Source organism: Micromys minutus (genome assembly GCF_963924665.1).
Source record: "Micromys minutus genome assembly, chromosome: 13".
In the NCBI taxonomy this organism is placed as follows: Eukaryota; Metazoa; Chordata; class Mammalia; order Rodentia; family Muridae; genus Micromys; species Micromys minutus.
Genome location: NC_137982.1, coordinates 5,261,652 through 5,284,651, shown reverse-complemented (window position 1 = coordinate 5,284,651; position 23,000 = coordinate 5,261,652). Strand labels below are relative to the sequence as shown.

The 23,000-nt window shown below is 44.5% G+C and overlaps 1 protein-coding gene and 1 pseudogene across 3 annotated transcripts in view; both read right to left on the bottom strand.

The window, feature by feature from the left end:
* Positions 1-2,004, bottom strand: part of SETX (senataxin) — a 48,197-nt gene extending 46,193 nt beyond the window's left edge. For both annotated transcript variants that reach the window (XM_080927467.1, XM_080927468.1), the window contains exons 1-2: positions 1,966-2,004; positions 1,204-1,318 (exon numbers count right to left, since the gene is read on the bottom strand). The gene's annotated coding sequence lies outside the window, so the exon portion shown is untranslated. The remainder of the gene's footprint in view (positions 1-1,203; positions 1,319-1,965) is intronic.
* A 362-nt stretch (positions 2,005-2,366) lies between these two features.
* Positions 2,367-21,030, bottom strand: LOC308428806 (heterogeneous nuclear ribonucleoprotein A1-like 2; annotated as a pseudogene). The gene is made up of 6 exons: positions 21,000-21,030; positions 19,824-19,988; positions 16,580-16,755; positions 14,722-15,369; positions 14,039-14,312; positions 2,367-2,403 (listed from the first exon to the last, which is right to left on the bottom strand). The product of its transcript is annotated as a heterogeneous nuclear ribonucleoprotein A1-like 2 (transcript).
* Between the last annotated feature and the right edge of the window lie 1,970 nt (positions 21,031-23,000).

Below are 23,000 nucleotides of genomic sequence, written 5' to 3'. Positions count from 1 at the left end.
CCTGTGACTCCACCTCCAACAGAGCTCAAAGGCATGTATACTCTCCTGCCCACACAGACATATAGACACAAAGAGAAACACACACACAGGCACACACACACAAAATGGTTACTTTCAACCAGCATGGTAGCATACACCTTTAATCCGGGTACTCCAGAGGCAGAGGCAGGTAGATCCTTGAGTTTGAGGCCAGTCTGGTCTGCATAGTGAGTTCCAGAACAGCCAGGGCCACACAGAGAAACCCTGTCTCAAAAACAAAACAAAACAGTTACTTTTACCCCTAAGAGCACAGGATGCTCTTCCAGAGGTCACAGGTTCAATTCCTGGTAGCCACCTGGCAGTCCAGGGGATCTGACACCCTCACACAGACTATACAAACAAAACATCAATACGGACAATAAATTATAAAAAATAATAATAAACCATTCTCTAACTGCATGTTTCTCTACACTAACAGTGCTGACACCAACACTCTCTCCAGAGCAGTAACTTCAGGATCGCCTTGTTCTCTCCCTCTTCTTCTGCTGCATGAGTCCTAACACCTGTCCTTCCTCCAGAGAGTCTTCCTACACTCTCATTTGCCTGAATTACTAAAGAAGTCTAATCTGTCTCATCTGACCCACCTCCAATACTTCCTAAAAAAACATTGTCATAGGCTGCTCTCCAAATTAGGCTTCTAAAGCACAGGTCAACTCCTCCACTTTGGGGATAAAATATGACTGAGCTACACACAAGCCCCCATGTTCTTGGCTTGTTCTCTCCATATATACCTTCCACCTCCTAATTTGCTCAGCCTAAAACTCATGGTGCCTGGCATTCCAGTACTGGAGCTCTCCCATTTGCCTTCAACATACCCTTCATACCAATATAGTTCTTAGGAATGTAAACCATCAAGTTGACAACTTAATACACTCCACTAGTGAATCTGAAAGAACACCTGCTGAAACCAGTGTACAACACAACCCTGAGTGTCAGACCTGGAAGACTTTTCTCTTCCAGGGTCTTTGAGAACATGTCCTTCTCCTCCCTGTCCTTCACCTTTTATTACCTTCTTTACTTATCAAGGTTTGAATTTCTGTTTACTTGTCTACTCCTACACCTCAGTAATTTGGGATGTCAAGGTATGGACCTAGTCTACATTTTTGTAACTCCAGTACTAATCAAATAACTGAAAAAGAAGTGATTGTTTAAAAAGGCAATTACCTTGACAAACGTCCTACAGAGAAGTGATCCTCTTTGCGATTGTTGGGCTTATCTGTAAATAGATGTGGCTCTGCATTCAAATATATTCACACTTTGGCCCCCAAAATGAACATTTCTGAAATTAAAATAAATTAAAAATTGATAAAGTGTTCCTTACATTATGCATCTCACCCGGGCCTTATATCAACATTGCACATTGTCATCTAATGAGTTACCTCGGTCAGGTCAGACCACACACTACGGTGCATGAAGGAGAATGATTTAACACTGATCCCCTAACTTCTCCAGGGGCTGTTCCCGCCCTCCCCCGGGGGGGAGGGCCAAATAGGCATTTGATCATGTCCACTGTAGGCGTGCAGGAGGCCGTCCACACTGCAGCGCCCGGGATAGCGGGGAGGGTGTCCCGGTGCCCAAACGGAAGCGACGCCAGGGCAGAGCTGCATCCAGTCAGACCCTTACCCGGGAGACCTCCCTCGCCCCGAAGCTAAGGGCCCTCGCTGTACACCGCAGCCCAGAGCCGGCCGTGCTGATAATTGAACGGCAGGGCACCGGGGGCTGGCTTGGCTTGCAGGAAACGCCAAGCGCTGCCAGCCCAGGGCCGCCGCGGCTCCGTCGCGCGCAGCTCTCCAGAAGGGTCAGAGCAGGCGCCCTCTCCCGCAGGCCGCGCACCAGTTACCAGCGGCAAAATGCCGCGCGGCCCTCCACGCGCACGCGCCCTCCCGCTTGCTCGCCCGCTCGCGGCCTGCCCGGAGCGCTTCTCACCCGGTTAGGCCCGGTAGCAGCGCGCTAGCCCACCTCCATGCCCCCGGCTAGATGAGCAGCCGCAGACGGAAGTGCGAGGCAACGCCCAATGCCCAACCCGCCTCCGCCGCGAGAGCGGGCTCCGCCCTCAACCCGCCCCCGCCATGGCCTGCTTGTTATGGTGCGCCAAAGGGGCGGACCTTGGGGGCGGAGGGGAGGTGGGAAGAGCAGCAACGGGGAACCACCCGCCAGGCCAACCAATGCGTGGCGTCACTTCCGGAATGAGGGGGACATCCGACCAATCAAGAGCTCCTGTTCAAAGGGGCGGAAAGCTAACCGAGGAGCCTGCCCCGCCCCTTTCCTCGCCCCGCCCTGTTCGGGTTGGATGCTTACTTGACGGCCTTTTTTCAGCTCTTCCGTTCCTAACGCCCGAGACGGCGGTCACGTTCCGTCCGAAACCTAGACGATAAAATGTGCGCTTGAGACTTAAAACGGTCTCTGCGAGGGCGCTACTGAGTTCAGGCTCCTGCAAAGCCTATATGGATTAGTCCTTGTTTCCCATTCAGAACAGGCTCTGATAACGGAACACACAGTCACTCCAGATTTCCCGAAGGGCAATTGAGTCATCCCTCTCCCCATCAAAAATGGAATTTAGGGGGAAAAAATCACTTTACAACCCAGCACGCATGTAGTCGCAGCACTTAGGCCTGAAGCCAGAGCCAGACCCAAAGGCTAGCCTCGTACATAACGCGATTTCGAGGCCTACATGACATTCACCAAAATTTAAAATAATTCTTTTGGCTTACATTACATTCACTAAAATTTTAAAATTAAAATAATTCTTAAAAAGGAAAAGGGTGTGAGGAGGTAACTCCAGACCCGAAGGCCAGCCTCGTACACAAAGCAATTTTGAGGCCTACATTACATTCACTAAAATTTAAAAATTAACATTCTTTTAAAAAAAAGAAAGGGTGCAAGGAGGTAACTCAAGAGTGCTCACCTAGCACACTGTGGCCCTGGGTTCCATTGCCAATGCCACAGAAAAGAACAAGGCTCTTAGAGGTGGCAGGTGGGTCAGAGACCGTCCTACCCTGAAGAACCTTAACGCGGAATGAGAAGCCAGCGCCAGAGGCACGAAGATAAAGCTCTAATGAACATTCCAGAAAAGGGGGTGTGGCTTATAGGGCAGCAGATGACCGTTAGGACTTTAACCAATCAGGAATCGGCAGTTGAGTCCCAGCTCGAGGCTGACCGTTATTTTCTTACCCTGTTTTTTTTTTTTTTTTTCCGTCAAAGGTTGCTATTAAAATCAAAGTTGCAAAAAACAGTTTCAAATTAAAAGTACTATGTGTGCTTTTTAATACATGGGTTTTAAAATAATAGATTTATATATTTTTTTAATTAAGGCTCCGGATGGCTAACTGAAATTTTCATAAATGAAGGAAAAAGAGGAACTACCCACAGTTCCATGTCCCTGACGATACAGATCCTTGCAGAATTTGTAACACAGATTTCAGACTTCAGCAATAAACCATGTTTTATTCATGAAAGAACATAAATGCTAAATTACTCATTGAGTGTAAGAAACACTAGACTAATGCTGGAGACAAATATATTACATATTTTTAGAATTATATCACATAAAATATAAATAATATATAATACACAATACACATGCACACATATGTGTGTACATATATATAATTTGCTATAGGATAGCTATAAAATAACTTAGGCCTGAAGTTTTAAGGTGCACAAAATGCTAAGTTACTAATTGAGTGTAAGAAACACTAAACCCTAGAGACAAATATATTACATTATATTTTTAGAATTACATAACAAAATATAAATAATATGTGATATAACATATATAATTATATATTTTTCTATATATCATATATATATAATTTGCTTATTATTTTGCTTGTTAATTATATATATAATTTGCTATGGGATAGTTATAAGATAACTTAGGCCTGAAATTTTAAGGTGCACAAAAATGTTTTGTCTCCTTATGAAAATGGAACAAAAAAAGGTGTAGACTGGCAAAGATGTTTTCTAAATAATATTTGTCTTTATACCAACACAACTACTTCTTCTGTGGATTAAAATGAAGACAAACATTTTCTGCAGCCCACGAAATGTGTACTTTCATCCAAGCCTCTGTGGCTTTTTCTACCTTTGCCTTTTCTACAAACAGAACAATTCTAACAAACTTTTAACTTTGAATGATTAGATTTTAGATTTTACCATCAGTCGTAGCACTTGGGAGATGGAGGCGGGAGGATCACCAGGAGTTCCAGGCAAGCTGGGGCTATAGAGTGAATTCCAAGCCATGTAGGATACAGATTAAGACCTTATCTCAAAAAGCCAAATAGTTTGGGGGTGGCCATATGCTCCAGTCCCACAGAGAAGATTCCTGCTGCTCTCAGCCATGGCCGGAGAAGCTTCTTTTTGCCTCGATTAACAGTTAATGCAGAGACTCATAGCTGATCAAAGTGCTCAAGTGGAGGGAGTCATCTACACAAACCTCCCACTAGCCAAGCTCAAAGAAGGCAAAAGAATGTAAGAACCAGCCACTGGAAGGAGAGCTGTGAAATGCTGACTTCCGGACATGACTGGTGCATGCATAAAATCACAGCATATGTGCTTACCAGTCAGAATTCCAGCAGTGATGGGGGTGGGGAGGGACACCAAGGCCCCACTCTTATCAGAGGAGCTATTGGCAGTTGATGGCAGTTGGAGAGAAGGGTCACTGTCCTTTGGGAGGATGTGACTGTTGGTAGGTTGCTAGTTCCCTGGTGGATGGCCACACACCCATATTCATCCATGTGCATGTGGGCAGCTCTAACTGGCTCAGGACGATTAATAGCAACAAATAAAAATAAAGAACCTATGAAGCTGGGAAGGAGGGGGCAATAGGAGAGTTGGAGGAAATGTGGATGAAATATCAATATCCATTCATGTGTAAAGCTTTTGAAGAATAAAATATATTCTTTTTCAGCCAAATATATTAAATTGGCCCCAAGAAGTTGAAGAGCCCAAACCATGCACAACTCCTTTTTTTTAAAGATTTATTTATTTTATTTATATGCGTATACTGTTGGGATTCAATTACCTGGCAGTAGCCAGGTATGCTCCGCCCCAGTGACCTGATATTATAAAAGGAGCTGCTTGCCCCCTCCTCTCTCTCTTGGCCTCTCTTGCTCTCCCACCCCTATCCCTCCTCTTCCCCTTCCCTTCCCCCCTCCCTCCATGTGCTCATGGCGGCCTCTACTCCTCTATTCCTCTCTTTCTCTCTCTCTCTCTCTCTCTCTCTCTCTCTCTCTCTCTCTCTCTCTCTCTCTCTCTACCTCGACCACCCTCTTAACTCTCCCATGACCTGAATAAACTCTACTCTGTACTATACTGTTGTGTGGCTGGTCCCTCAGGGGGAAGGGATTCCCAACATGGACCCCTCAGAGGCATCTCCCTTGCCCCCAGGGCTCGTCGAACCTCCAGGGGCCATATGCCCCCCACTCTCTTCATCCTTCCCCTAACATTGGTGCCAAAACCTGTGACATCATCTTTTCACAACATTGGTGCCCCGTGACTTTTCCTTTCAGTGACGTTTCCTTTCATTGGTGCCCCGTCATCTTTTCCTTACATATACTGTAACTGTCTTCAGACACACCAGAAGAGAGCATCAGATTCTATTACACATGTGAGCCACCATGTGGCTGGTGGGAATTGAACTCAGGACCTCTGGAAGAGCAGTCAGTGCTCTTAACCGCTGAGCCATCTCTCCAGCCCCATGCACAACTCCCTAATGCCAAGGTGGGAAGAGAAAATGATGACCCAAATCACTTTGGCCAAATTAATTAAAGCAAGTTGTTTTATTCGTGTACACGGGCTGCCTTCCCTTTAAGGTAGGGTTTAAGAGGTCAGCATTGGATGTGAAGAAGACTAGGTTTTTTTTTTAATAGCTCAAGGATAAGGGGTTTCCAAATGGTATTTGGGAGGCAAATAGATTGGGATTACAGAAGCAGAGAAAGTAGTCATAACAGATGGTCATAATAACCTTTTGGGAACAAGGTAGGGCTTTAACATTAATGATATAACATTTTGAAACAAAGACATAGCTGCTGTCTCTGGGAACAGGCAGGACAGAGCCATTTGCAGTGAAGGTTACAGGTGGGGCACAGCCCGATCCTTGAAAAACAGGTTTAATCAGAAACAGGATTGAGCCTAGGTTATTTTTACTATAAGATGGCTTTCAAGCCCAAGATGGAGGTAGGCTGGTTCATCACAACAAAAGTACAACACTAAATCAGTGAATACAAAATTTAAAAGGGAAAATTGTTTTGTTTAGAGTCAGGCTGCGCACTCACTGTGAGGCTTCCATTGATCTTGAGCAATCACCAAGCCCCAGCCTGCCTCCCCTCCCTCCCCCGCCCCCCCACCCCATGCTTAAAGGATTAAGGTGAGAGACAACCTTGCCATCAACCATCACCATTATTATGCAAAGGGCTTGGAGAAATCTAGACCTTAGAGCTACCTAGACCACAGCTGGTGGGTAGCAGCTTCCAGGAGGCTGCCATTGGTGCCAAATGTTGCCCAGGCTAGTCCAGAACTTTCTATGTATGCCTCCACCTTCTAAGTACTGGGAGGTGTGTGCCACCATGACTGTTTTACTTGGTCTTGGGATCAAGGCTTTGGTCCTGACTCATTCTAGGAACAAAGTCTACCAACTAAGTACATGACCAGCCCTGGGTTCTCATTTTTAGATGCATATTATGGGAGTATTGTTGTTACTACGGGTTTTTATTTTGTGTGTACGTGTGAGTGCCTATATGTATTACTGTGTACCATGAGTACAATGCCAATAAGAGGGCTTTGGTACTGTAGTTACAGATGGTTGTGAGATACCATGTTATTATTGAGAGCCCACCAGAAATGACCACTTGACAGTTCATAGCCAATTGGAAGTCTATTCCAGCAGCTGTGACTACATTTAGGTAGTCCAGAACAAAAATAGCCCCAAGCGTTTAGACCAAGGGTTTTTTAAAAGCAAAACATTCATCTGGTATCAACTCTGCAGCTGCAAGGGAGATTTCCACAAGCAAATAATTTAACAGAAGGAAAATAGTTGGAGGAGATTCTGCACAAACAGGCAATTAACAGAAGCTAAGATAAGCTAGCTAGAGCATCTTGGCCTTAGGTCCTAGAATAGACTTGGGTAATTTTCTATGGGAGTCTCCATCAAGGATATCAAATTCTAGTTGAACCTAAAATGGCCCCAGCAAGAATACAAGATGGAGGAACCCTTTGCATTGCCCTGCCCCATCACAACCTATTGAATATTTAGGCTACTTCAAGTTGGAGAGTCATTACAAATGGAACGATTGTGAATTAGGGCTGTGAGTTATTTATTGGCTCAGTGGTTATGTTAATCTTATAGACTCAAGAAGAAAGACCACCAACCCATTTCATGGCCAAATTAAAGCAAGATTTATTTGTGTACACAAGCTGACTTCCCCCTAAAGTGGGGTTCAAGACATTGGGACATAGGGAAGATATGGGGCTCTTATAACTCAGGAGTAGGGGGAGTGAAATGGGGGAACTGGCAGGCACATAAGCAGGGTTACAGAAACAGAACGTAAGCATAAGAAGTTGGCCATACAACCTCCTGAAAGAGAGGCTTAGGGCAAGGGGGTCACGACAAGGCTGTCATCATGACAAGCTCCTGAAACAGAGGCATGCCTGCTATTTCCTGGAACAGGTAGTACGGAATTATTTGTAATTAAGGTTACAGGTGGGACATAGTGAATGAAAAAAAGAAAGAAAAAGGAAAGGAAAAGACACAACTGCTCCTAGGATTGGAGGAAAAGAAATTATACATTCTTCCCACATTATAGATATGTGGGAAGCACAGCCAGAGAAGACACACCTGGGAGAGTCCAGAGTAATCATGTCCCTGAACCCTGTGGGAAGAAGAGGAGGGGAAGGGAAAAAGGTGACTCAAGAACAGCAGTCAGGAGGCCAAGGTACAAAAAGAGCAAAAGAGGAGAAGGTAACTGTCTTAGGGTTTTATTGCTGTGAACAGACACCATGACTAAGGCCAGTCCTTTTTTTTTTTTTTTCAAGTTAGAAAAGTCTTTTAAGTTTTGAAATTAAAATTGCACCCTGGTGGGATGATTTTAATTTGGGAACTCAATCCAAAGGCAGTGTCTCCTGAGTAGTGGTCCTCTAACCCTGGGGACACACACAGAGACTGGGGTCCTGTGGGATAGACCAGCAAGGGATGGGACAATCAAGTATCCATTCATCAGAGGGCAGCCTGGTCTTCAGCTCTGCACACCTCGCTGGTGATCGAGTTTCAAGGCCACCACCAACAGAGATGAAAATTTTTACCAGCAATGGGGTAGAAAAGTACATGATTCTGAGGACCCTTTTAGGACCACCTCCCTTGGAGGTGGGGCTTCCTAAGGGCTGGTGTGCCTTCTCCCGGAGCAGCACAGCCACCAGGCTGCACACTCTAGTCATCTAGGAGCACCCTTTAGCTCCCCTCAATTGGGTAGAGGTGCTGACAAGGACTGTGAGCCTCGCCCTCTGACTGGAAGATGTGTGCAGGCCCCACTCTCACAAACATTAGCTAAATTTATATTCGTATATATTATAGTTATATATTAAAAAGAGGAAAAAAAAACTTTCCCAAAGATAAACTCCTGAAGAACCCAAGTGGCTCAAGATGTTTACTGTCCCCCCACCCACAAAAATTCTCTTATAAAATCTTCCAGTGCAATCTTAAAGAACCCCCTTCCCTCTTGCGTTTCCCCCCTCCCAGCCCTCTTCTGTGTTCCCACAACCCTATACTGTCCCCTGCTCCAGCCCAGTGGCGTCCAGTCTCATCTCTGGCCATCCATGGCTGCCATGGCTTTCTGAGGGGCGGCCCCCTGTGATGCTCCGGGGGCCACGTGGGCTGTGGCCCTGGAGATGGAAGGTGTTGGGGGAAGAGGGGTGGGATCCAGGGCACTTGGTGGTTGGGTGGGGATGGGGCTCAGAAGGGGCTGAAGTTTGCAGGGGGGGGGAGCAGGTCACAGCTGACATGGGGCTGCTGCTGCTCTGCAGGGACTAAGGCCAGTCTTATAAGGACAACATTTAATTGGGGTTGGCTTACAGGTTCAGAGGTTCAGTCCATTATCATCAAGGCAAGAGCATGGCAGCATCCAGGCAGACATGGTGCAGGAGGAGCTGCACATTTTCATCTAAAGGAAGCCAGGAACAGACTGAGCATCCTCAGGCAGCTAGGAGGAGTGTCTCCAAGCTCTGCCCCTGAGTGACATACTTCCTCCAACAAAACCACACCTTCTAATAGTGCCACTCCCTGAGCCAAACAGATGCAAACCATCACAGTAACCAAGATTACAAGTAACATTACAATAGAAACTCAGAGAAATTGCTACCAGTATAGTGGGGCATTTCTATGACACCTGACCATGTCTTTGGAAGGAATACGGAAGGATTTTGGAACTTTTGGCTAGAAGAGTCATTGGATATAAAGGAGCTCAGTGAGATGTTATGTAGGAGCTTGGAAGATAAGAATGTTGATAGCAGTGCAGAAGATGAAGACCTGGCTTGTGAAATTTCAGGGGGAAGATTAAAGACTTTTATCAGGGCTGTTGCTATTTTGATTGTGATGATTCTGTGGTTTTGGTTAGCTGGGGCTGAAGAATCAGCTGTGATTAACAAGATACCAGAACTACTAAAGTGAAACCCTTGTGTTACTGGGACTATTGATGCTGGTCAGCTGGAGCTAAGAAATGAGCAGTGCTTAAGAAGAGACCAGCATTGCTAAGGTGAAATCTTCTGGGAAGTGTTTCCTTGAGAGCACAAAAAAAGCTGTGCTCCAGAGATAGCCAAGGTTGTACCTCATGCTGCAGCTGTACTTGGTAATGTGTAAGAGTCACCCAGGTGGTACTGGCTTTGAAGGTATGAAGGGGTCATGAAGAGCAGCTGAGGCTTGGCACTATGATAGCCCATAGAAGGCCATTGGTAAAGGTGCAGCTCCAGTTGCAGTTGACAGCCCAGGACTGAAGGGGACATGCAAAGGAGTTGAGGCTTGGCCCATTAAGACAGCCTATGATAGGCTATTGGTGAAGCCTAGTTGCTGCGGAAGACCCGAGTGTATTGAAAATGTCAGTACCATGTGATGACCACCAAGAGCTACAGCAGCAGTGGAATGGGTCAACCTGAGCTTAGAGTGCTACCGAGGGTAGAGCTAGAGAAGTGACCTAAACCCTTTGGAAGAGCCCAGAAGATCATGTGTAGATCCTAGACATTGAAAAAAGAAGCTATAACATTGATGTTGCCTTGGAGATCCCAAGATGTTTGAGATGCCAGAGCAGTGGGCTATCTGCTGAGGAAAGCTGCTAACAGGGAATGGAACCAGCCCAGGAGAAAGAAGTTTGTTGCAGTCAAAAAAGATTAAAAAAGGAGTTGGAGATATGAAGACCAAGTTGACATCAGACATGGAGATGGAGAGTTTGGGATTTGCCCAGCTGGTTTCCTGTGTTTTGGGGATTACAGTTAAGAGATTTGATGAATCTCAGAAAAGACTTTGAACTTTGGACTTTTAACATTGTTGAGACTTCTATGGACCATGGGGACTTTAGAAGTTGGACTATATTTTTTATGCTATGTTTAGGTATGGACCTCATAGACTCATATGTTTGGACAAGCCTATGGGGTCCATGGAGTGATGTTTTGTATATTCTCAGCCCAGGAAGTGTCACTATTAGAAGGTGTGGTCTTGTTGGGGTAGGTGTGTCACTGGAGGTGTGGCTTTAAGATCCTAGCTGCCTGGAAGCCAGTCTTCCACTAGCAGCCTTCAGATGATGAAGATGTAGAACTTTCAGCTCTGTCTGCATCATTCATGCCTGCCTGGATGCTTCCTTCTTGATGATGATTGACTGAACTACTGAACCTGTAAGCCAGTCCTAAGTAGTGTGAGGCTTCTTCACAGCCTCTCTTACATGCTTGATGGTCTGGGCACAAACAAAAATACTGTCCTTGAAGGCATTTTATTCCTAGAGGGAAAGCATGCAAGAGAGGCTGTGGAGGAGCCTCACACTACTGGGGTTTATGCTGGGGTTGTGAAAGCGCAGACTTCATCAACGGGTAGCCCCAGTAGAATCTATGTGACAAGTTCTACAGACTGAGGCAAAAACTTCAAAAGGAGGAAGCCTCCTGGAACCGATTGTGGAACTCTTGGCTGGAGCAAAATCTTGAGCCATAGTTCTCATGGCTATTTGTTCTAATTTTTTTTGTTCTATTTCTTTTACTTATTTATTTAATGTATATGAATACATGGTAGCTGTCTTTCAGACAGACCAGAAGAGGGTATCAGATCCCATTACTGGTAATTGTGAGCCATTATATGGTTGCTGGGACTTGAACTCAGGACCTCTGGAAGAACAGTCAGTGCTCTTAACCACTGAGCCATCTATCCAGCCCTGTTCTGTCCTTTTCTATTTCCTTTCTTATTTACAAAATGTTTCTGAGAGCCTAGACTGGGACTTTATGACCTTATCTCCGAGGAAGTAGGTGTTTTACCACACATATCATTTACAAAATCACATAATAATGGTAAGGCAGACAAAAAAAAAAAAAAAAAAACCCAGCCTTTTTTTCAACAATAAATGACTTTATATGGCTGTGTGTATCTTTGGAAGTGGGCCTTGGCATATTGGTAAAGAAAGCATTATATTAAGAGAAGAGTTAAAAGAATTTTAAATTATAGTTTGAATATTTATAAAAGACAGGAATTAGATGTTAGATAAGGATTTCCCATAAAAATTTATTAACTTGTTTAGGAATTAGATGTTACTAATAGATACCCATAAAGATTCTATGAGCCTGCTCTTGGAAGCACAGCACTGCCCTTAAATGATTTTTATGCTTTATTGTGTCAAGTGATAATGATGTTACCTGTTCTAGCCATGGTGATTGCTTCATTGAACACACTGTTTTGAAGTCGTAATACTTGACAGTTTTGTATTTCCTTGTGCCAAATGATTATGATAGTTGTTCTATTTGACTGTTTCACTGAACACATCTTTTAGAATCGTTATACCTCTTTCTCTAGCATAAAACCCTTGCTTGAGAGCTGAAAATACACTCAGATTCAAACCGCCTCTGTGCTTGTTTCTGTGTGTCACCGCCGAATCCTTACCCACCCAGTCTTCAAGGACCCTTGTCCCAGGGACCCCCACATCTGGCTGGGTGGTCTGTGGCAACCCTGCTTGGTATAAGAGTAGCCAGAGCAGCTGGCACAGGAGCTTCAGCACTAATACTACAAGATGAGAATCACAGAACATTATGCATTGCAATAGATCCTGGTATAAAAAAAATAGACAAATCTACTAATGCTCTACCAGATTCCCTTTCCTTTTGGGCTGAAATAGTTAACAAAATTGAAGAGGCTTGGGGTTATTTCTTCAGCAGGGTGGCTTATGTGTAGCCCTTGGAGAAGAATGCTGTGTTTATGCTGATCACTCAGGAATAGTCAAAGAAAATATGGCTCAGCTTAGAAAAAGATTAAATGACCGGAAACCACAAAGAATGTAGTCTCAAGGCTGGTATGAGTTCCTCTTTAAGTAGTTCCCTTGGTTGGCCACCCTTGTCTCGGCTTTGACTGACCCACTCATCCTTCTGATACTGACCCTGATTTGTGGTCTCTGTATGATTAATGCTTCAGTCAAGTTTGTTAAAGAACGGATTTTCAGTGTTCAATGGATGATTCTCAAACAGCAATACCAGCCCCATAGAAGCATCTCAGGAATTCAAGATGTCCTAGTAGTCAAAAGGGAAGCTTAGTCCTTCTCTTTTTCTTTTTATCAGCTCTATTACAGTGATAATATCAGGAATTTAAATCTTTTATAGGGTTACAACATTAAAAAGTTAAAAGTCACTAGCTCTTAAAATCCACCCTTCCTTTCAGTTTGTCTTAACCCTGGCAATGCCCCAACAGCCCAAACAAGGCTGGTCTCAGCCAAGGACCTAGCAACTTCCTAACATTTCAACCTTTTCCTTTCCTGACACTGGTTTCAGCCTAAACTAAACCACATGGTAAACTGTTATGTTCTGTTATGTAAGTCTGTAAGTCTTTTTATAGAGTATGTTTTTTAAAAAAATAAAATGTTTTATTTTAATACTAGAAGGGCTTCAATTCAAAACTGACTTTTAAGGCTCAAACTTAATAGGGATTGATAGTCAGGCTAAAATGATACTGTTAATTATAAGTTAAAGCTTTACTTAGTTTCCTGGTTTTTTTTCAAGAGAATGAAGTTGTTTATTGAGTACACATGATAATGGATAATACAAAAGCCTCATTTCCACTTTGTTCATTATTTTATCTGATACCTGATACTGTTACTCAATTTTGCTATTGCATAGAGTGTGCCAACAACCATTTTATAACCAAATTGTGACTTTGCTTGGATGATCCTTTCAATGGTGAAACTCATTAAGTTACATCAGTAACTGGCAGTTTAACAACACCAAGTTTTTTTTTTCTTTTCCTTTCTTTCTTTCTTTCTTTTTTTTTTTTTTTAAGACAATGTCTTCTGCACCCAAGCAACCATAAATAAATTCCAAACCAAACTTGGCATTACCCTTAAGTGTAAACTTCACACTGTTGGGGAAGTTTACAAAGATAGCTTCAGAGTAGACTAACTTTACACAGCAGATTAAAAAGACACATTTATTCAGGGTCATGATCAGACTATTTCATTTAGCAATCCATAGCTTGGGTGAAAAAGGTCTACCGTAAGCAATCCATAGCTTGGGTGAAAAAGGTCTACCGTAAACCCCTTTGTTGGAATGCTTTACACGTCCCACAGAACAGAAACTAAATTGTTATACAATAACTCACAAATACAGTCCTGGAGGTTTTGCCCACACACGTGAGTATTGTCTAAAGCATGTTTTCTTTTTAGCAGTTAGGTCCTGCCACCACTGTGCTGGGCTGAGTTCACAATGTGTTGTAACTTGTAGCTTCCTTGTTGCTTCTCTGGCTCTCTTTCTAAACTTTGTTTCCCGCTGTAATGAGAACCTCCTGCCTCTGCCATAGTTACTCCAGCTGCTGGAACCACCATAGCCACCTTGGTTTCCTGGTTTAGCAAAGTACTGGCCTCCACCACTATAAGGGCCAGAGCTCCTGCCTCCAAAGTTTCCTCCCTTCTTCGGTCCAAAATTTGAAGACTGGTTGTTGTAATTGCCAAAATCATTGTAGCTTCTATCACCTCCAAAATGGCTTCCATCATTGCCAAATCCTTTATAGTCATCCCCACTACCACCATATCCACCACCAAGGCTGCCACCTGATGCTTTTATAGAATGTTAGGGAAAAAATTATGTCCCAGGTGCAGCAAGGCATGGGGGCAAAGGGAGTGCCTCTGGGGGACCCATGTTGGGGGAACTCCTTCTCCCTGAGGGACCAGCCACATGACCCTATAGTGCAGAATAGAGTTTATCCAGGGCATGAGGAGAGGAGTTAAGAGGGTAGTAGAGGCAAAGAGAGAGGAGTAGAGAAGTAGAGGCCGGCCATGAGCATGTGGAGAGGGGAGAGGGAAAGAAATGGGGAGAGGAGGGGCAAGGGGGGGAGAACAAGGAGCAGGAACACAAGAGAGAGGAGGGGTCATATATACCCCTTTATAGTGTCAGGTAACTGGAGCAGAGCATACCTGGCTATTGCCACGTAACTGTGGGGTGGGGTTTACTGAATCCCAACACCACAACGACTGAAGTTTCTTCCTTGACCAAAATTGTTATTGCCACCAAAACCGCCTCCACAACCACCACCAAAGTTTCCAGAACCACTTTGACCTCTCTGGTTGGATGAAGCACGAGCCATCTCTTGCTTCGACAGAGCCTTTCTTACTTCACAGAATGGTATTTCTGAATAACCATCTTATCTACAGAGTCATGGTCATCAAAGGTGACAAAAACAAAGCCCCTCTTTTTCCCACTGCCTCTGTCAGTCATGATTTCTATCACTTCAATTTTCCCATACGGCTCAAAATAATCTCGTAGGTGATGTCCTTCAGTGTCTTCTTTAATACCACCAACAAAGATCTTTGTCACAGTTAAGTGGGCACCTGGTCTCTGAGAATCTTCTCTTGACACAGCTCTCTTAGGTTCCACAACTCTTCCATCCACCGTGTGTGGTCTCACCTTCACGCCAGCATCCACTTCCTGTGCAGTGGCGTATGTGACAAACCCAAAGCCCTTGGATCTCTTGGTGTTTGGATCTCTCATTACCACACAATCGGTGAGTGTTTCCCATTGCTCAAAATGGCTCCTCAGAGACTCGTTGGTTGTTTCCAAGCTCAGCCCTCCGATGAAGAGCTTCCGCAGCTGTTCTGGCTCCTTGGGAGACTCTGACTTAGACACGACAACAGCGTGATGAGAGCCTTCAGCGATGCTCCCCCGGCAGCGTCAGAGAGCAGAAAGGTAGTTTCCTGTTTTATGTTTGCATGTTAAAGTTTAGAATAAAAACTCAATGGTAGATACTAGCCCTCAAATGAAAATGGCATTTAATATGTTTAAACTTACTATCTCGACATGCTGGTAAGTTTTGCAGAATAAATGCTCTTTGTCTTTGCATACCATTCGTGTTTGGAGTATTATTCTTCAGCAAATCATGGACCCTCGTATTAGTCCTGGGATCTATAAGAAGGCACGCTGAGAAAGCCAGGGGAATCAATCCAGCAAGCAGCACCCCTCTATGGCCACTGTGTCAGCTCCTGCCTCCAGGTTCCTGCCCTGTGTGAGTTCTAGTCCTGACTTCCTTTGGTGATGAACAACAATACGGAAGTGTAAGCTGTATAAACACTTTCCTCCCCAACTTGCTTCTTGGTCATGCTGTTTCATTGCACAAATAGAAACCTTGACTAAGGCAGAGGTTAAGAACACTGGTTCCCTCTTTCAGAGGCCCTGAGTTCTAATACATAGTAGCTATAATGGAATCCAATGCCTCTTACCCTCTTAGGGTATACAGATGTATATAAGAGCGCTCTCTCTCTCTCTCTCTCTCTCTCTCTCTCTCTCTCTCTCTCTCTCTCTCTCTCTCTCTCTCACATATGTGTATGTGTGTGTGTGTGTAAAATAAATCTCAAATTCTGTTGACTTTTAAAATTACACAATGTTCCACTGCTACCCAGCTTTATTTTTTTATTATGATTTTATTCTTTTGTGTGTGCTAATGTTTTGCCTGCACATATGTATATGTAGTGCCCAAGAAATCCAAGAGAGGGCAACAAATCCCCCCCCCCCCAACTGGAGTTACAGGTATTTGTGAGTTGCCATGTGAGTGCTGCGAATTAAACTCAGGTTCTTTTCAAAAGCATCTCGTATTCTTGACCACTAAGGCATCTTTTATGTGTGTAGTACCTGAGGAGTCAGATGAAGAGTGTCAGAGCCCCCGTAACCACAACCATGCCATGTATGTAGCACCAAGAAGCTCACTGATTCACTAAGCTCGACCGGCATAGAATTCTTTCTTTAGTCTAATGCAGGTGCTCTATCTAGGGTGAATAGATACTTATTCACATCTCCCAGGGAAAGTCACCCCAACAGACTTCAGTGATGATACCGGGTAGGGCAAACCAGAGGTTGAAAGGGCGGAGCCCTGACTCCAGGGCTGCTGCTCTCCCACTGCTGTGCCTGCCACCAGAGCTTGCTTGCTCTGTAGGACAGTCGTCTCTACCTCCTCTCCAGTCAGCTTTCTGTTTACTTCACTGTAGAGAGCTGGTCCGAGCTTTGACTCCTCTAGACGGGAAAGATCCCATAGGAACAAATTAAAGGCCAACACAGCGGGACCTAGATGAACAAACTCCTTGAAATACAAACTGTCAAACCTCAGTGGAGAAGACTCAGAAAAAAATCTGTGGAGCAGTGTAACCAAGATTCTAACAACTGAGAGGTATCCAGGTTTGCATGTATTCAAACTGTCACCGTCATAGTTAGCTTTTGTCAATTTGACTCCAACCTAGACACCTGGAAAGACAGAACCTCAACTGAGAAATTGCCTTCATCAGGTTGGCTTGATGTATGTGGAACATTTTTTTTTTTTTTGACTGCTAATTAATGTAAGACATCCCAGCCTATCAGGAGCAGTACCATCCCTGAGCAAGTGGTCCTGGGTTGGAAAAAAAGAAGAAAAAAAAAGTAGCTGAACAAGCCAGGAGGAGCAAGCAAGTAAGCAGCATTCTTCCATGGCCTTTGCCTCCATTCGACTCGACTTCCATTGCTGATAGGCTGTAGACTGAAATACTCTCCCCAAGTTGTTTTCTGTCAGTGTGTGTGTGTGTGTGTGTGTGTGTGTGTGTGTTTGTGTGTGTATCAGATATATATATCAGCAGAAAGCAAACTAGGACACACATTTTGCCCTCTGACAGTAGGGAGGGAAAAGAGCCCATGATAACTGCAAGTGGCTCATATATGCAGCGGTGAGAACCGAGGCCATGCTAGTGCCTGGAGCACTAAGGAAGATGAACAGAGGGCTTGCAGCTGGCTATGAGGTATCCGAACTAGACAGATAGGAAGAGGGCAGCTAGGCCAGCAGCAGTCTCCTCCCCCACACCCTACGTCCAGTTTACACTTCCACATTATTGCTCATCACCAAAGAGGGCATGTGTAACACTCTACAGTCCTTTCTTATCTTCTTGCTTTGAATGCAGCTAACATAACTAAAGTGCAAATAAGTAGGGGAGACTACATCAGAGCACCTTATAGACTCCGAGCTAAAGATGAGGTAATTGCATCTTGATGGCTGGGACAGAGTTGAACTCTGCCCCTCCCTGTAAAGCCACAGGCTGTGAGAACAGAGGCTCACTATAATAAACAGCACTAGAGACACCTGCAAGGTCAGAGGATGGTAATGCCCGCCAAGTAACAATCAGCTAGCTGACTTCAAGGTCAAAGCAGTGGGCAGAGGGGACTTCAACCACCCCCAAACTGTATGGGTAATCCAAGAGCACTGCAAAATCATCTCCCTGACTGAGCCACTCCTTAGTGTGGGCCCTCCATCGGCTCTTCCCATGTGATGGCCAGAGAATTAATCTCTAATCTCAACAGAGACTATCTCAGCCTTTGTCCAGTTTCTGTTATGGTCCAATTAGTTTGAAGGCTTCTTCCTGTCTTAAAAATCCTTCCCACTCTTGGGAGTTTCTCTCACTCTCTCCATTTTCCTTAATCTTATTTCTCTGTAAAGCTTCTTAATAAAGTTCGACTTGCTTCTGAATGCTGCTGTCAGAGTCTGTGCCCTTAACACAGTGGAACTGGCCCCGATGGTGAAGGGTGAGTCAGCCCTGAGGGTGTGAGAGTGAGCTGGCCCAGCCCCTCATAAGCTGCAGCCCCTGGGAGAGCAGGCCCTGCACCTTGACTGGGCAGCACAGTGGAGCTGCTGGAGGCATGGATGTGGGTGAGCCAGCCCTGAGGGTACAAGAGCAGGGGAGCTGCCCCTGCCTCCTGCTGATGGCCGCACTGGGTGGCCTGGCCAGAGCATAGGGAGCTTGCCCTGGTGGTAGATAAAGGAGAACCAGTGGGCTGAGCATCTCTGCTACCACACAGGCCCAGATCCAGGGCTCTGAGTTGGATCTATATCATCTGCAAAATCTATATCATCTGCACATGGTTTCATTCATGAAAGGGCCAGTCCTAAAGATCCAAAACTGCAGGATCTCCATGATACAGGGCAACAGCAGGATAACTGGGAAGAGTCTTAGGGAGGAGCTTATGTGTGTGTGTGTGTGTGTGTGTGTGTGTGTGTATGTATTATATATGTATACAAATATATATACATATATACTGTCATAGAAACCATTGTGTTTAAGACTTATGATATATAGTACACTGTAGCTGTCTTCAGACACACCAGAAGAGGGCATCAGATCCCATTACAGATATCCCATATGGTTGCTGGAATTGAACACAAGACCTCCTGCAGATCAATCAGTGCTCTTAACCGCTGAGCCATCTCTCCAACCCAGAAACCATTGCTCTTGAACTGGACCAATAACTCATTGTCTCAGTAAACATCTGCAAGTGAAGATGTGTGGACAGAGGAATATCCAGTGGGACACACTGGCACAGCACAGCTTCCATGATGAGATGGTTTCCATGGTGTGTATTGTTGTGTGTTTTTCATTTGGGGGAAAGGTTCCAAGGGCAAAGGGTGGATATAAGGGGAGGGGGAGATGAGTAGGACTGGGGTGCACAATGTGAAACTCACAAAGAATCAAAAAGTTTGTTTTTTTTTAAGCTTTGCCCTTAAGTTTCATTGTAAAACAATGAACTCAAAGTCACTGTCTCAGGCTGACTTTTGTTGACGTTTGAGTACCAGGCACCTGAGGACCCAGGGCTAAACATACCTGGAACAAGAAAGGTGGCAAAAACTCAAAACCTGTGTCACCTGAATCAGGAAGATACTTCCTAACTTATCCCATGAGGCATCATGGCACTGACACCAAACTCAAAAAGACATGTCACAAGGAAAAACCAATGTGTCATAAATAATGCACAGTTATGTTATAATCCCATCTGATGATTTATGTTTATACTTCAATCTATTGAAATTTGATGTGATAAGATCTGCTGAATTTTTCTGTCTGAAGTGGAAATGTCTGCTTTCTTTGGAAACTCGGTTGTGTCTGGAGATGTTTTTGGACCCCGTCTTGTGAAAGGAAGCTTCGCTGAAGCCTGTGCTTGAGAGGTGGGATGACGTTGGGAACACTTTTAACAGAACCTCGCAGACGGGATAGGATGCTCTAGCATTGCTGCTCCTCACCACTCTTCCCTGGTTTTCGCAAGTCTTCACCTCACAGAGAGAAACTCACTGAATAACTTCTCGCGGTATTCCAGCTGATTCTTGCCATTTCCTCTGAGTAGTGCCGACTCATCGGAGCCTTGCAGGTTTCTGCAGGGCAGAGCCGTTGCGACGGATTCCTGTTTGGTGTTTGCTATTGGATGGACTGCTGGTGTCCTGACAATGAAGAGTGGAACTGCCACAAAGAACTACTTTTAAACTGGTCCACAATCCCCTTTTCCTATAAACCTTCTTTTCCCCTACCTTTGGTGGAGGAGCTAGAAGGAAGGGTAAAATGTTCTAGAACCCTAAAAAGGGTTAGAAAAAATCTAAGCCTACAGTCTTCCCCTTCTTTTCCCCCTCTTTTTTTTTGGTTTGTTTTGTTATTTTGACAGTCTCACTATTTAGTCCTGACTGGCCTGGAGATTACTACGTAGATCAGGCTAGCCTCAAACTCACATAGATCTGCTTGCCTCTGCTTCCTGAGTGCTGGGATTAAAGGTATACATCACCATACCCAACCAATTTTGCTTAACTCTTCCATTACTACCTTCACTTTTGTTAAAGATATTAATATAGAACAGCATTCTATTTTATTTAAGATTCATTTTTTTCTTTTTAAGATTTATTTTCAAAAACATTTACTTTATGTCTGAGTGCTCTCTGTGTATGTACACACCTGCATGCCAGAAGAGGGCATCAGATCCCGAGATAGATGGCTGTGAGCTGCCATGTGGTTGCTAGGAATTAAACTCAAGACTTTGGAAGAGCAGGCAGTGCTCTAACCTCTGAGCCATCTCTCCAGAGCTCCAGACCTTTTTTTTTTTAAAATTAAATTAATTAATGAATTTATTGATTTTTTTTTTTTTTTTTTTTTTTTTTTTTTTGACATATAGTTTCTCTGTGTAACCCTGGCTGTCCTGGAACTCACACGGTAGACCAGACTGGCCCTGAACTCAGAGCTGCCTGCCTTTGACTCCCAAGTTCTGGGATTAGAGGTGTGTACCACCATACTGGACAGATATATTTATTTTGATTTTATGCATATAAATGAGGCCAGAAGATATCATCAGATACTCTAGAACTGGAGGTTGTAATCATGATGTGGGTTCTGGGAACTGAATCTAGGTCCTGCAGGGTCTGGCATGGCCTTGTTTGGGACAGAATGACATGGTTCCTGTTTCTGGTACAGGGTCAGCAGACATACCCCCTTCTCCCAAAGTATCTATGGCTGCCATGGGCATAAGGCTTATTTGTTTCAGCAAAATGGTAAATGCTGAGACCTTCAGGACAGCCCTTAAGACTAGACTTTAGAGAACTCTAAAAACAGAAGTTTGAAAATATGTAATTTCTCAACTATGCAAAATAAGGATGTAATATAAACTATGCGAGGGGCTTCACAAATCTAAAGGAACAAGGGAAGCTGCACTGTGAGCCAACTTGTCAGAAAGATACACGCTCAGGCAGATACAAAGGCAGGCAGATTCTTGAGTTCAAAGGCAGCCTGGGATACAAGTGCAGGCCGAGGTGTGGTAGAAATGGTAATTTCAGGACCAGGTTCCACCCAGCTAGCTTATTGTGTGTGGCAGGCAGATATCTGAATTCTTTTGCAAAACTAAAAGGAATTGTGTGCTTGCAGTCTCTGGAGAATTAGGGAGCTGGGTCACAGGATGCTGATTCATAAGATAATCAAAAGGAACCTGGACTAAAAGACTGGACTCACACGTAAAATAAAAGACTGGGTTTATGGTCTGCAAGAGGTGAGTTATCCTGGGAATTTTTTAGAATTACTGGAGAAATGTCTTAAGCAGAACAAAGAGGGGGCGGGGGGGGGGGGAGAATGCTGTCCGGAGAGCTCCAGAGAAAGCAGGTCAAAGGGAAGGAATGCAGAACAGAGAGAAAGTAGGCTGAGAATCTGTCTCCAGCAGCGCATAGGCTGCTAGCTTGGACCCAAGATTTGACTTTAAGTCAGTAGTTTGGTTTTTGCTGCTCCCAGACACCCCTTCTCTCAGAACCCCTCTTCAATCCTTCTTATTTTGTCATCTGTGTGTTTGCACCTGTGTGCAAGCACATGTGGGTACCAGGGGCCAGCCCCAGGGTTGGCCAGGTCCCAGGGAAGAGGTAAAGAGTTAGCAAAGGAGCATTGAATCACACAGCAAAGGTGAAGAATCTCCCAGCCCTGACTAGCAATCAGGTTGCATCTTTATTTATACAGATCTTATAAAACACTAACAGACTCATGATTTTCCAAGAAATACACATCACTCTTTTTTCCCTGGACGGGTGTTTACTATTTCATTGCAGGTCTGAGGTTGCAGGTTCAATTAGTCACCAGGTTCAGATGGAACAGATCTGGTTTTTATTATCAGATTCATAACCCAACTTCAACGAATCTGCATTTTTTTTTAATGCCAAAGCATGCATTTAATATACTGCAGCCTATTCCTAAGCTGGCAGCATTTACCATTTCAAAGCACTAGACAAATGTTGCATGTAAGCGTGTAATTTTAAAAAGTACGCGCTCCTGACCTGGTCTCCTTGCCCAGTGCTGCAGCCCTTCAAGACTTAGCGCTAAGATCCCGCCCCTGCTGCTAGGCCACCCAACAACTGTCCCCTCTGAGAACGCCTGGAGCTACTACGGTTCACCTACATCGCCTCCTGACTCAACTCGGATGGAAACCACCAGACAGCCTTAATGTTTTAAAACCAGCCAGAAAACACAACGGCTGGGCAGGGAATCTATTGTCCTAAACTCACCAGCTAGTCTATATCAGAATTCTTCTGGTAGCGCCCTGCCTGCAAGGTGTCCATGCTCCTCTCTCCAAAGCCTGGCCCAAAAGCCCCTTTCTCAATGTCATCTCCTCCTCTTCCTCTGGGGACCCGGAAATCCTGCCTCTATATCATTACCCAGCGATTTGCTTCTGCCATCTTTATTGACCCAATCAAGAAACAAATTGGGAGGAGGCTGGAGAGATGGCTCAGTAGTTAAGAACACGGACTGAGTTCAATTCTAAGGTCCTGAGTTCAATTCCCAGCAGCCACATGGTGGCTCTCAACCATCTGTAATGGGATCTGATGTCCTCTTCTTGTGTGTGTGAAGACTGATACAGTGTACTCATATAAAATAAGGGAATAAAACCTTTAAATTAAAAGTTAAAAAAAAAAACAATTAGGGAACCTCCCCCTACAGACAAATAGAAAAAATGTG